Below are 15,718 nucleotides of genomic sequence, written 5' to 3'. Positions count from 1 at the left end.
ACGTACATCTTCAAATTACATACTGCAACTGTGAACTTCTGGAAAATAAATAGGTTAGTTTGTACACTGAGTCTGAGACTGAGAAGATCTTTCTGAGCAAAGCTATGGACTATCATAAGTACCCAAAGGGAGACCACAGGATACAGCAGGTACTGCAGAAAACAGCTGGAGTGGATGAACTGTTGGAATTTGAGGGAAAAGAGTGGAATAATTTTTTTATTCTGTTCCTTCACTCCACTGTCCCCAAATAGCCTCTCCACAGTCATCATGAATAGTGGCATATTCCCTCAAGAAAAAGGATCACAATTTAGTGAGAATGTTCTTCATTATGTTGCCAGAAGCACAATTCTTCATAACAATGAAGCATTAGAAAATATAATGTGAAATTAATGTAGCTTTAATTAAAATGCTTTCCTGTTGCTAGTTCTACAGTCAAAATGAAAAATTAATAGTATTTTTTTTCCTCATCACTTTTAATGGTCTTTGGACTCTTTCCAAATGGCTCTGCACCTTTTTTCTCCCCTCATCCTCACTGATGATGATGAATCAGATTAGACTTGCTAAAGTAGAAATGTTTACATTTTCTAAGAAGCCTCATGTTTCCCTGAATATTGGATGTGGCATACTTTCCCTGTAATGTATTCAGGTAGAATTGAATTCAAACTCAAAATATGTTTATTTTTACATTCATTACACAAGCTTTAAAGGAAGTTGAGAATCCAAATGAGTGCATTTTCATCTTCTTAAGATGGAAGAAAAATACTCTTAGTACCCATCACCTCTGCTGCTTGATTTGAAATTGTGTTCCTCAGAAGATCAATTTCCCTTATATTCATATCATCAATGGGTCTTTTTTAATAGATAACAAGTTGAATTTTGCTTGGAAATGAGTCTTCCAAATTACTTTACTAGTCACTGTTTATATGTGAGGTTAAGTGTTTATAAAATCTAGAACTATTTTAATGATACAAAGATTATTTACATAAAAATGGAGACTTCAAATTTTGATATACTGTTGACATACAGCATATCATTTATATCACACTTCATGCTTAAACTACTGGAAATCTTGCTGATTTTTCTAACAATGCTAAACTGAGCAATGTTTATATCTATATATTCAAGATTTTACAAGAAATACAAGAAAGGTCTTATTTGGTGTCTTTTTGCTTAATTTTTTTTTTTTGCCATTAAGTATGTTAATGCAAAATGTTCTTTACCTCAGTTGTGAATCTGATAGTGGCCATTTGTAAAGTGACCTAGTTGGTCTATGTCATAGTTCTCAGTAGGAATTTTCTCTGTTCTTTTGAGAGGAGTTTAGCATTCTTTACATATTTATTACTTTTGTTCAAATTTAGTGGCTTGTTCAAACCATAGCCTTTTGGTTACTCAGTATTCTCTGTGTCAGGAGTCCAGGTAGAGCTTGGTGAGGATGGCTTGTCTCTGTTTGACTTTGTCTTGCCTGAGGCCATTCAGCTTAAGCTGACATGTCCAAAGTGGCTTCACTCATGTATCTGGATCCTTGGCACTTCATGTTGGCAGGGAATCTCAGCTCTCCTTCTTGTGTTTCATCTCTTTTCATGTGATCTGTCATCATTCAGTTATTTTGCTTGAGTTTCTTTACATGAACACTTGCCTGAATATTTTCTTCGTTCCCATATTTTTTTTTTCTTTTCCATGAAGGATCAAGAGTAAACATTGCAAGACCTTTTAAGACATAGACTCACAACTAGCACAAGGTCATTTGCACCCCATTCTACTGGAAGATGAGGACATTTCAGATATAAGGATGGTCGCGATAGACACCATCTCTCCACAGAATGGTAGAGTGATTATTTAAAGAGGCTGAAGGAAAAGGAGCAATCCTCACAGTCATTTTGGGAAACTACAAACTACCAACAAGAGTGGATGAGTTGTTGAGGCTGCTTTGCTTTCCTGTCTGTCCTCAAGCTATTACCCAGCTAACTATGCTTCTACTAAAGAGATAGTGGATAAGTGTTGGTGACTGGCTCATTACTTCTCTCTTAAATCTTGGAGGTCATTTGGCATTTGCTTCACAAAATGTATTAATGTGAAAATGACATTTACCCTATCAGTCATTAGTTCTGGAAAGTATCATGAGTACTAACTGTAGTCAAGCACAATTCCAGGACTCAAATAAAGATGCATGAGAAATATCTATTGTTTTTCACATATTTCTCACAACTCTTCACTCCCTCCTAGTAGTGCTGTACATCTCCAGCCTTGTTGTCATCATTTCAAGTGGAGTATTTTCCTCTGTTACTTCAATGTCAGATCATTTCAAATACAGAGCCAAGCCTTTTAAAACCTAAAGCATGAGGTAGAATGAAAATAGCAGTCAGTTAGATACCCGCTCACTCATTTACTCACACATTTACACATTCATTACCATCAAGTCAGAACCAATTCATAGCTGACCCTCAAAGGGGCTTCCAAGGCTGTAATTGCATGGAAAGAGATTGCTGATGTTTCTCCTGTGGTGCTGCAGATAGATTAAAACTGCTAGAGAAGTGTACCTTTTGTGTTAGCAGTGCAACTCCTTGTAGTCTATGCCACCAGAGTTCTGTCAGTCTAGATAAAGCAATCAAAATTTAGATCAACCCACCCTCACCTGAACCACAAATGGTAAGAAGCATGGTTATTGCTACATATCTTTTTTAAAAAACATTGTTATATGTCTTTGAAAATTGTTTTGAATACATGAGAGCTGGATGATACAAAGCATATAGGGTCTTATAAGAAAGAAGAAAAAACACAAGAGTACAATTGTTTTGTGTTGCAGTGTTATTGTTGTTGGGTACCATCAAATCAGAGTCAACCCTTAGCTCACTGCCCAGTGGGTTTTCCAAGGCAGTACTCACACAGGAGGAGTTTGGCCAAGTGCAGCAACAAAGATCTCCAGAGAAAGACATTTACCCCATTTCCTATGACTAAAGTGTATGTATGAGTTTTAGAAAACTATCCCAGCAGCCAAGAAAAAAATATTCTAGAAGGAGATGACACAAAGATGAGTCATAAAGAATAAAGGATTGTTGTTTGTTGTTGCTATGTGACCTCTAGTCACTTGTGACTCATAGCGACCCTATATATAACACCTCTGAACCTTGATGTTTCTTGAGCCAATGTCATTGTTCCCGACACACCTCAGGACCCCAGTCACTGAGCCAATTCATCTCAACCAAGGTCTTCCTCTCTTGTGGTGTCCCTCCACTTCTCCTAGCATGATATCCTTCTCCAAGGACTGGCCCTGCCTGACAACATGCTGACAGTATGTGAGATGGAGCTTCAAAATCCTTGCCTCCAATGAGCAGCCACGTTTCACCCTCTAGAGGACAGACATATGTGTCCTCTTAGCAGTTCATGGTCTATTTAATACTCTTTTCCAGCACCACAATTCAAAGGCACCCATTCTTCTCATATTATCTTTTGTCATTTCCCAGATCTCTGATGCACACCAAGTAGTTGTGAAGACCATGGCCTGGTACTCTGGAGAGGTCCCTGACAACAGATTTTCTCAATGGAAGTGGTCTTTTGATTTTCTGGCTACTGGTACCTAGAATGCTGATAATGGAGCCAAACAAGCTGAAGTTGTTAGCAGTCTCTTCTTTGTCTATCATGGTGCTGTCAATTGGCCCAGTGGTGAAAATCTTTGTTGTTGTTTTTTTTTTTATGTTGAACTTCAATCTGTATTGAAGGCTGCAATACTAGACCTTCTGCAACAAATGCTTCAGGTCCTCCTCTTCAGTTTCAGCAAGCAAGGTTGTGCCGTATGCATAACACAGGTTGTTGAAGGATATTCCCCCAATCCTGATGCTACATTTTTCCTCATAGAGCCCATCCTCCTAGATGATGTTTTCCACATATGGATTGAAAAGTTATGGCAAAAGGATGCATCCCTGGTGTACCCCATTCTTGATTTTGAACCATGCAGTGTTTCCTTGCTTTGTTTTGATGACTGCCTCCTGGTCCAAGCATATGCTTCGCATAAGCACAATCAAATGTTCTGGGATTCCCATTCTTCTCAAGATTAGCCACAGTTTGTTGTGATCCACACAGTCAGATGCCTTTGCATACTTAATGAAACATAGATAGATATTCCTCTGGTAATCTCTGCTTTAAGCCAAGATCTATCTACCATTAGTTATAATGTCTCTAGTGCCATGGCATCTCCTAAAGCCAGGCTGCATATCTGGTTGTTCTCTGTTGGTATTCTGTCCCAGTAGTTTATGGATAATTTCCAGCAGAATCTTGCTTGCATGTGATGTTAATGATACAGTTCTATACTTTCCATACCCTGTCAGATCACCTTTTTTTGAAATGAAAATAAATATGGATTTCTTCCAATCAGTTGGCCAGGTGATTCCCCCCCCCCAATTTCTTGACACAATTTAGCAAGGATGGAAAAGTATTAAAAGCTTAAATTCAACAAAAACAGAAGTATAGTGTAAAGGAAACTACAAAAATAGTTTATTGTAGCTGGAAGACTAGCAAGTAGAACAGTTCTGCTTTACCAAAAGAATCAAATCCTAACTTGATTTATCAGTGCCTTCTAATTCTATGAGTTTTCTAGGCTGATAATAACTGGGATTGACCCCAACTTCATTGCCCTCCATGAACATATTAAAGTGTGTGCTTTTCTAAAATTAATATGAGCACAGACAGTTTCATTGTTTCTGCCCTTATAAATAATGAAATTATCCTACAGTCAAAGATTTCAACTGTACTGCCAAAATTGGTACAGATAGTAATTGTAGATGTGACTTACATGAGGAAAATGGTCATTGAAGATTGATAAAAATGTTACAGTGCATGGCATGTTATATAAAAATAACAGGTGGTCCTCCTTTAAAATAATAGCTATGCTTCTGAAAAGTTTTAAAAATAAAATGATGTTAGATATTATTTGGAAGATATTCCAACAGGGAAGTACTCTCACTTATTGCCTTGGAGTTGAAACTGACTCATAACCGAGCCTCCAGTGGATTTTCTGGAGGCTATATATCACATGGGAGGAGATTGCCCATTTTTACTGATGGAATTCACCCACTGGAGAGGGACCACCTTTGGGTTAGAAATGTAAATCACTATGAATTGTTCTTCCATATGCCCTAAAACAGAAAGTAGGATTTAGAAATATGAGTAAAGTGTTTGCACTATAAATATCATTTTTTAATGGTGGTTTTTATGTTTTAAACTTTCTTGCAGAACTCAAACTCAGCAGGTGATCACATCATCTTTCATCCCCAACCGGTCATGCACTTCCCCGGCTATCAAAACTTGGGAATCGTTCTAAACTTGTCTGTACTTTAGTGTCCTTATTAGTAAGAAGGAGAAATAATTTCTGCTATTTACAGTGTCTTGGTGGTAATCAAAGTCTATTTAACAAGAGAAAGTTCCTAGTTTACGCTATGAAATATGGTAGATATCAAATCAATGCTAATCACCATTATCTTCATAATAGTACCAATAATGTAACTAATAATTACTATTGCTACTTAATTTTACCGTTGAAGAAACAAGAGGACTGGGGCTGTGTAAGAATATTGGCAAGGTTGGATGTTTAGCAGCATCAGAAACAGAAAAAAGAGCTCACTAATGACACACCAGTGCTTTTCCTGTACAAGGCTGCCACACACCTGTTTAAAGATCATAACAAAAGTGAAATGATTTAAAAAATCACATCAGTGGTGAAGCTATCTTTAAAGGGACATGGACTCTTAAATGCAATTATCCAAAGGATAGGCACCTCTTCCTAGGCGTGTATATCCTCAAACACTAGCATTTTAATTTGAGTAAAGAATTAAGGCTATAATCCTCAACATTTCTCCAGTTGTGATAAGCAACTTTATCTGTGGTTTCAAAGGTTTTTTTTGTCAAATTTCACCCAAAAAGGGAAAAGATTTTTTTATTTTATTTTTTTATTATTTTTGTGTGCGTGTACCGTCAAATCAGATCTGACTGGTACAGGAGGAGATTGTCCCTCCTTACCCAGCAGAGCATCTGGTGGATTCGAACCGTTCACCTCTGGAATTGTAGTTGCAGCTCCTTGCCACTAGGCCACCAGAGCTCCCCTAAGATTTTTAAATAAAAGTGCTGGGCCACTTAAACAACAAAACCAAAAAGAACTGCTATTTAGTTAAAGCAGTAGTTAATAGCACTTTTAATTTTATCTAAATGGCTGCTCACATTCTATTCAAATATCATTATAAAGGTAAAATTAGAAAATCTAAACACTAAAACTTATAAAACACATAATTTGATTCAATTTAGAAGGCAGTGTGAAATAAAAGAGAATATGGAGCTGGCTTAACTGCCCCCACACTAAACAAAATACCAGCATCTAATCCATCCCCCACAGACCCCCAGCTGTACCTGCTGTAGCTTCCTTTTACTCATTTACTGAGTCATCTTCACTCATTTACTCAGTTATTTCCTAGGATACCATTTGAGGGGCACATATGTATCCTATTAACAAAAATGAATTAATGGGGATATGTGGTAATATGATAGCAAAATTCAGTAAAAATTCTATTTGAACTTAATTCTGTGGGAGATGAACATAAGCCACAAAGGAGTACTCTAATTTACAGCAAAGAATAATATGCCTACTGCTCTGGTTTGCAATTAATGAAAAGTCCTCAGGAAATCCCAATTTCTGATTAAAGAGAGTTGATTATGATTAATGTACCTAAAGTAACTGCCAAAAGAGGAAGCCATCTCATAATGATCTATATTGTTTATCCAATTTTAGACCCTAATGCAGCTCATGTCGGTACCTTTTCTCTTAATTCTTAAAGGTGTCTCTTTGGTATTTAACTTTTGGTTAGGAAAATGGTGATTGTCATTTAATTTATTCTTGTTATGTGCCGTCGAGTGGTTTGCGACTCATAGTGAGCCTATGTACAACAGCCCTAAACCCTGCTCTATCCTGTGCCAATCTCATTGCCTCTGACACACCCATCCCGATTACCCCAGTCACTGAATCAGTCCATCTCATAGAGGGTCTTCCCCTCCTGCGCTGTCCCTCCACCCTCCCAAGCATGATGTCCCTCTCCAAGGACCTGTCTCTCCTTACAACATGTCCAAAGTATGTCAGACGAAGCCCCAGAATCCTTGCCTCCATGGAGTAGCCTGGCTTAACCCTCTCCAGGATGAATCTGTTTGTTTTCTTGGCAGTCCAGGGTACATTCAATATTTTTCTCCAGCACCATAGCTCAAAGGCATCAATTCTCCTATCCTCCCTAGTCATTGTCCAACTCTCTGATGCATAACAAGTGATTGCAAAGACCATGGCCTGTATCAGGCACACCTTAGTCTCCAGAGAGACACAGTTGCTCTTCAGTACTTTAGAGGGGGCCCTAACAGCAGATTTTCCCATCACAATACGTTTTTTGATTTCCTGGATGCTGGTGCCAAGAGTGTTGACTGTGGAGCCGAGCAAACGGAAGCTGTGAGCAATCTCAATCTCTTCGCCATCCATCCTGATGCTGCCAATTGGTCCAGTGGTGAGAATCTTTGTCTTCTTGACATTGAGTCTCCGTCCATACAATCTGCGTTATGCAGATGACACAACAATTTATTCTTGCAGGTAGAAAATATTCTAAGTGTCATGAATTACACGTTTTCTCTTTATCTTTCTGCCAAAAGAATTCATCCAGTATACTGCTATAGAGCTAGGATGCATCTTCTAATATTCTTGGTCTCACTTCACAATCACTTCATTTCCCCTCCAAATGAAGATATGATGGATGGGGTATGTTAGAGATATAAGTTTCCCTAATATGTTATTGAACTACACCATAAACTCACAATTAAGATGATCTCCCTTACTCTGATCCTGGCTCAAGGACTTCCATGACCTGACATTTCTTGGAGTTCCTTTCCCATCAGGGTTACACATTAGTAACTCGACTTTCCTTCTTCATGTTCTTTATATTTATCTGTGGGACTTAAATACAAAGTGTATATTCTTCCTTTCTTATGATTTCTGAATGCACCACATCTTTTTCTTCATGCTCTAGACCATTTGACCAACCAGTCAATAGTTCTTTCTAAGCATTTTGGAGTATGGCAGGGTGGTCATTCTATGATTTGGAGGTAATTCTTCAGTGTCTTGAAAGAGTGCTTGTTATCTTCCTTGACATGTCATCATTTTTTAGGCCTGAAAACTTGGGAAAATTGCAGTTTCTTAAAGTCTTAGTTGTCTTTTCTTAATAGGGATAGTAATAAAGACTATAAAGGTTTGAGACAAGGATCAATGAAATGGCCAGTGTAAATGTGCTCATAATAAGTACACATGGGTGACTTAGAGTTCTGGACAGTCATGCGATAGACATATACCAGGATAAAAATAGAGTATTAAAATAAGTGCAGTTACTGCCATCGAACTGGAACTGACTCATGATTGGCCGTCCTGCAGGTTTTTGCATAATCTTCACCAAGATTTTATTTTCATGTAATGCCATTGTTTGGTAATGTTCACATTCTATTGGATCACTCTTTATTTATTTTTGAAACAAGAATAAATATGAATCTCTTTCAGTCAGTTGGCCAGACAATTGTTTTCAAATTTCTTGGCATAGGCTACTTAGCACATTCAGGTAGAACTATGCTTCATACTAGTGTTTGTGGCTTTTTGGAAGTGGGTCATTAGGCCTCTCTTCCTAGGCATCTCCGAGTGGACTCAAATTTCTCACTCTCTGGTTTATAGCTGAACACATTCCCTGAAACGTCACCCGGGGATTCTTCAGCAGTTCTTAACTTACTCATTGCCATCAATTCTGACTAGATTTATAGCTGACCCTCCCATAGGCTTACAGAAGTTGTGAACTGAAGAAGGGGTTTGCTCACAGAGTTGCTGGTGGATTCAAATCACCAAAGAGGCGCTGCCTGTTTTGTAAGAGTGGCATTAAACAGTATTGAAATGAAAACTGGTTAAAGGAATATATGAAACATAATGTCAATGAAGGAAAGTGTGAAACACAATGTATACCAATTTAATTTTTTTAAGTGAGAAAAAAAGTAATATATGCTTAGCTATTATTTACATGACAACAGTCCAGAATAAGAGCTGCACAGCAAAGTGGATTGGGAGTAGGGAGAAAATTGTGCAACAATGAAAGTTTGTTTTGTTTTGTTTTTTCTGAAGAGAACAGTGAACTGGAGGGTGGGGGCTAGGGAGAAAAATACACTACAATGATTGGCTGGAAATCCAAGTTGACTATAAACTTTTGTTAAAAATCTCAATTAAAATTAAAAAAAAAAATTAAAAAGGCATTGTCTTTGGGTTAGCAACCCAACTCCCTATGTACTGTGCCACCAGAGCTTCCTCTTCAACAACTGTGATGAAGAAAGATGTCTTTCTTGTACTATTAGAGGCTGGTGGTAAAGACAAACAATCAAGTAATTACACAGTACAATGTGCGAACTGCTATTATGGCAACATTAAGATTGCAAAGAAATACCCAGATCGCTTTTTAATTCTGAATTATAGACTAAAAGTTTCCCAAAGAAGTGACTTTTAAGGCACTCTAAAATATGAACCTTCAACAATTAGGGACATAACAACAGACCTGTAGGTATTAAACATTAATAAAATTATAACAACTGTTATATGAAAAGTTGTAATGTGTTCATCATCTACCTCCATGCCATTCTTGTCCATCTTCTAGCGTTTGTGTATCTGCTCTGGAACCAACATCAGGACAACAATGGATTTTTTTAAGAGCTAGATCCCAGTGGATTGACATGTTAACTGGGGCAATGGGATTAAGATAGGGCAGAGTAGTCACTGTGAATCACAGGTGACTGGATGGCACATAACAACAACAACAACAAACAAACAACAACAACAACAGCAACAGAGTACTTTCACTCCTGAGAGTTCACTTGTTGATTTTTGTTTTCTGTGAATATTGTGTCTAAGACAATAAGGAGACTTACTATGCAATTTTTTCTTTCTCACACTCGTTGAAATGCTTAGTGTTATTACTTAACAGATGATCCTAAGTTTAGGTGAAATTATGAAAACAGTTTGAGTAAAACGTCATTTGATCATTTCTAAGTTGCTTCTAAACAAATTCATTATTCTTTTCTTTAATAACCAGAAGTTGCAGAACTTTAAAAATATTCCCAATAATATTTTAGAATTGAGATCCTGTTGAAGGGTCCATTATAGAATTTTATCAACAAACAGCATTGCTTGATAAACACATACCTGTGCTTGGGGAAGGGTGGAGGTGGGGAAGACATTTTCCAATATAATGATTTCTGGATCTGTAGCATCGAATACCTAAGAATGAAAAAAAAAAAAAGAGAGGGCGATAAAGGAATAATTATTACACCATGTGTTTCAGATTTCAAAGACAATTAACTGGAGACTTCAAACTTCTCTTTCTCATTCAGTATGCATAATAAAAATAATGCTTTATATTGGTAAGTATTTTATACTTTGTAAAATATATGTATATTCATTGCCTCATTTTATTTTTTTGAATTTTTTTTCTATAGAGGAGTTTTTTTAAAAATTTTATTATTTTTGTGTGTGTGTACCGTCAAATCAGATCTGACTGGTACAGGAGGAGATTGTCCCTCCTTCCCCGGCAAAGCATCTGGTGGATTCGAACTGTTCGCCTCTGGGATTGTAGTTGCAGCTCCTTGCCACCAGGCCACCAGAGCTCCCCTATATTTTTATCATCCCTATAAGGAAATGAGGAATTACCTCCTTTTCACTGAAGGAATTGAAAAACAGAAGATAAATGGCTTAAAGTTCATAAAGAAAATCTGTATGAAGGTATCTACTTCAGATTTCTAGCATTTCAGCTTTGTTGTTACATGCCATTGAGTCTGAACTAATTCATTGCTGACTTTATAGTGGGTTTTTAGAAGCAACAAATCTCACAGGAGGTAATTGTTCATCTTTCTTCCATCGAACAACTGACAGATTTGAACCATTTGCCTTTGGGTTGACAGCACAATGCCTTACTTCTAGGCCACCAAATCTAACTAAGTTTTCTTTTTTAAAATAATTTCATGGACTCTTAGAGATTTATTTGCATATGCACTATCTACCCAAAGATGTGCATTTTGAATATACCATCAGCACCCTGGGAGAAAACTTTACAATGTGCTTCAATTTATTTCCTCCGAAAACCTACTGGAGTGTCAGCTGGTCTGTTCTGATTCAGCAGTACACAGTAACAACAAGAAGGATGGAAAAATGTGTGTATATACAGAATATTTTATGTGACACAAGAGGAAGAAATATTATTTTTAAGTTTGATGAGCCAGCTGACTCCTCATTCTGTGGATCAAAGGGTTAGAGGAAAATTTCTTGCTTTTTTTGACAGTCACTACACCAAAAAAAAAAAAAAGAATTGGTCAACTCTGAAATATTTCAAGAAGTATCATATGATGAAGAATCAATAGTACTAAGGGAAGAAATCCAAACTGCATTGAAGGCATTGGCTAAAAAGAAGACACTGGATATTGATGGAATACTAACTGAGGTGTTTCAGGAAACAGATGAAGTTTCTGGCATACTTACCTGTGTATGCTAACAAATTTTGAAGACCACTAACTGGTCAAAGAACTGGAAGAGATCCATAGCTGTTCTAATGCAAAAAAAAAGGTGACCTAATAGAGTGAAAATTATCAAGCAATAACGTTAATGTCGCATGCAAATATAAGCTTGCTGAAGATTAAGTAAAAATGAAATAGTACATCCACAGGGAACTTATAGAAATTCAAGTTAAGTTCTAAAGAGACCATGGAATGAGGGATATTATGGCTGATGTCAGATGAATCTTGTGCTGGGAGATCTCAATAGTTGCATTTGGGATGGCTTTTAAGACTCTAGTCAGTATTCATCAAACAGGGAATAGAACATGGTAGGCTGTTATACCAATTTACCTGAACTTGCTCAATAATCTTTTTTCATAGTTATAAAATGTAAAGTTATATGTATTAATGTATTAAAATTTGTTCAATAAAATAATGGCATCATGTTAAGAATTATTAGAGTGTAAAACACAACAGAGAAACGTTGGTGTTGTTATGTGCCATCCAGTCACCTGTGACTCATAGAGACCATATTGTTGTTGTTGGTTGCCATTGAGTTGAGCATGACTCATAGGGACCCTGTGAACAAAAGACCTGAAGTCTTTCTATAACTATCGTAGCTTCTAAAAGTTCATACAGTTTCCAGAAGTGTGTTGTTTAGTAAGTGGATTGCACTCCTGCTTCTAAATAGAGACCCTATGTACATCCAATAGCACTGAACTCTGTTGTATCCTGAGCCAGTCTCCCTGTCTCTGATACACGTATCCCCATTATCCTAGTTACTGTGTCACTCCTTCTCATCCAGGGACTTCCTCTTCTGTGTTGTCCCTCTATCCTCCCAAGAATGAAGTTCAGGGACTGGTCTCTCCTAGTCACATGCCCAGAGTGTGTGAGGTGGAGTTTCAAAGTACTAGCCTCAAAGGAGCAGCCTGGTTTAACCCTCTTTAGGAGAAATAAACCTGTTTGTACTCTTGATATGTCCAATACTCTTCTCATTTTCACTTGCTTGCATTTGTAAAGGAAGAAGTTCCTCCAGAAAAGTCACTAATTTGTCATCTAGCTCCTTTGGCCCAGTAATTTCTAACTCATGGCAACCTTTGGGTTTATGAGACTGTAAAGATTCCTCATCTTTCCCATGGAGTTATTGCTGGATAGATCATTAGATACAGGAAGCCTTTGGATTAGCAGCACAACACACTATGTCTATATTACTAGAGTTTCAAAATAAAACAAGAAAATCTTAAACTACCAACACTCAAAGTAGTATCCTTGTTGATGGTTTTACTTACTTGCACTTTCAAAATAGTAAGTTTCTTCAGACAAGTCCCCAGTTCACTATCTTCCATAAACAAGAATATTTGATCACTAGAAAACTCAATTGGAATTTCTTTAAACCTTAAGAAAGTTTTCCAATATTTACTAACAGCTTGTTATTTTTCACATTGCCATCCACAATATTTATTTTCTTTATAGGTGTTTTTGTTAAACAAAGAATTTGGTTAAACAAAGAATTTAGACTTAAATTCTCCTTTCCTCAGTATTCATTGTGAGAATGACAAAGCAATTGTGGGTTGTTTTTTTTAATCCCCTCCAGGTAGGTTAGATTAAATAAATACATGCCAGCTACTTAAAATATGCTTTTGTTTATTGTTCAGTGATAGTGTGATAAAACCAAACAGTAAATACTGGTACCAGTAATGAGAATTCTATCAAGGGACACAACTTCTGCTAGATTGATCTGGAAAGATGAATTTCCACAGAATCTTGAAACGCTGTCAGAATTCTCTTAAGCAAAAAGTTGATGTGCATCAACTTGAAGCCAAAGAACAAAAATGAGAATCAACGAATTAGGCATGACAAATAGGTTTTTCCCTCCCTTCGCTAAATAATTCTTTCAAGGTGACTTGATGGTACATAACAACAACTAATTCTTCTAACTGCTTACAATACAACAATGAATAAATTAAAATATCTTTAAACATTCGTTAAAATCACAATTAAAATAAAATTTTACTTTTAAAAAACCCCCACCCCACTTACAATAGTCTTTATCCAACTCCAGTTTTCTAACCACACTTCCACAAAGCTTCTTTGTGTTATCTTTATAAACTGTTCATCATGTGGAATTTCATTTAATTCTGTAAGGGGAAGAAATATTACTTGGTCTAGTATTGAGGCTTGCTAAACCCTCTGGAGGGTCAGCTATGGTTCGGTTCCGACTGATCAGCACACAATACACCATCCCACAAGTGCGTGTTACTGTGCAGACCCAGGGATGAGTCTGTTTTGATTTAATCCTTTTCTAGAAATGTTGGTACCATGGCTTTTTGAACTTCCTGATTATTTGGTTACAAGCATTGGCCTAAAAGTATTCAGATACTGCCCCAATAGACTAATACCATATGATATTATTTTCTCTATTTCAACATGTCATGGTGTTAAAGTTCTGCATTTATGCCTTTTGACGAAGGATGCTAAAAACAGATAAATTCTGTGTGTTGTGCTGCCTGTTGCCAGAATTTATTTTTCTTTTTAATATCACAAGCATATTTCCACTATTGAAACAGTAAAAGAAACCAGATTTATTGTCTGGCTTTTATTGAGGAAATGTGAAAATAATTTTTTGACACTGTGTGCCTGGTTCGCGGGCAGAAGGAATCTTTATAAGATCAGGCCACAATAGGGATGCTCCAGCCACAGAAGTGGGATTCTTGTGAGGTCAGTGGGCTCCTGGAGGCAGGCAAGGCTGCTCGCCCAGGCTTCAACCAAAAGAGTAGGTATTTAAAGAAGATAAGCTTGAGTTCTTTGGTTATTTCCTTTTTGGGTTTAAGTAAAATTAGGGCAGAGGAGGGCGGGAGAACTGCAGAAAGGCAGATGGAAGATTTTGCTTATTTTTGCACCACTTTCATGGAAAAGTACTCTGCCAAAGTTCTCAAAGAGACCAATCTATTAAAGATTCTTTTTATTCTCTAATCTGCTCACAGGAGACCCCTGAGACAGACTATTTCATTTTATCTCCCATGAAATCTGGTTACTTTTTCATGAAGAATTTATTGAGGTGGGATGTGGATGACAAAGGGTCTTTGCTGTCTTTGGTGAACTGCGTACTACATTGTTCCTCTCTGAAAGCAAGACTTTCCTTATATGGGGCCCATCTTTGTGACTCTATTTTCCTGCTTTATACCTCAGTGATACAGATTGATTCAGTAATTGTAACTGGGCATAAGTATGATGGAGATTGTGAGGATGTAGCAGATTAGACAGGGTTTCTTTCTGGAATGCATGGGGCTGATGTGACAGCACCTAACAACAGTGACAAAGTTGACCATCTATGACTGTGGAAGGAGAATGGTGAGGACAATATGACAAAACCGTGGGATTCTATTTGCCAGGCCTCTGACTGAAGGGCAAGACATGTTTTGGTAATTGTGATCACTTTCTCCTTGATCTGAAGTCCAGATCTGAAGTACAGTATCTCAAGAGGGTTTCTGTTGGTATTCTTTTAGGGTCAGGGTGACCTTGTGTTCAGACTGCTTCTGACATACTTCATTTGACACCACTTCTTCTGCTTAGCAGACTTTTCATTTGCCAAGAAAAGCTCAGCTTTGGCACTAGAAGAGGGCCTTGAGTTTCAAACTGTGGGAATGAGAATCCACAGCTGTTAGCGCTCCCAGATAAGACAATTGTCTATTTTGTAGGAACTTGTCAAGAACCATGACTAAAATGACTTAACTCATGAACTAAAATGGGCACTAGGCGGATGACTAGGAATCACATCTTTGGAGAATTTTGATGACTATGGAGTTTGCCACTGTATGTTTTTTTCCTTCATCAAAGCAAAATAAATACAAAGATATTAGCAAGTATGAGTGATTAGTACTGAGAAAGCAAACCAGGATAATGTGTAAGATAACCCTCATGGGGGGAGCTTTTGCTTTTAGAGCTCCCCAAATACTGCTGTAGAGTCATTTCCGACTTCGAGCTCAAACATATTAAAAACACACACACAATTCTCCCCTCAGCAAATTGTGTTCTTTAAAAACACTGGGGAATCATGTGATACGAAATGTTAAAAGTATTTTAATATATTTTCAGCAAATTATGAATTGAATGACACCTACTTACTGAATCTGAAAAC

This window comes from Elephantulus edwardii, unplaced genomic scaffold (assembly GCF_000299155.1).
Source record: "Elephantulus edwardii isolate Elephantulus edwardi_28Jun2011 unplaced genomic scaffold, EleEdw1.0 scaffold00081, whole genome shotgun sequence".
Taxonomy (NCBI): Eukaryota; Metazoa; Chordata; class Mammalia; order Macroscelidea; family Macroscelididae; genus Elephantulus; species Elephantulus edwardii.
The sequence above is the reverse complement of the archived record's forward strand: the minus strand, read 5'-3'. Positions refer to the sequence as shown.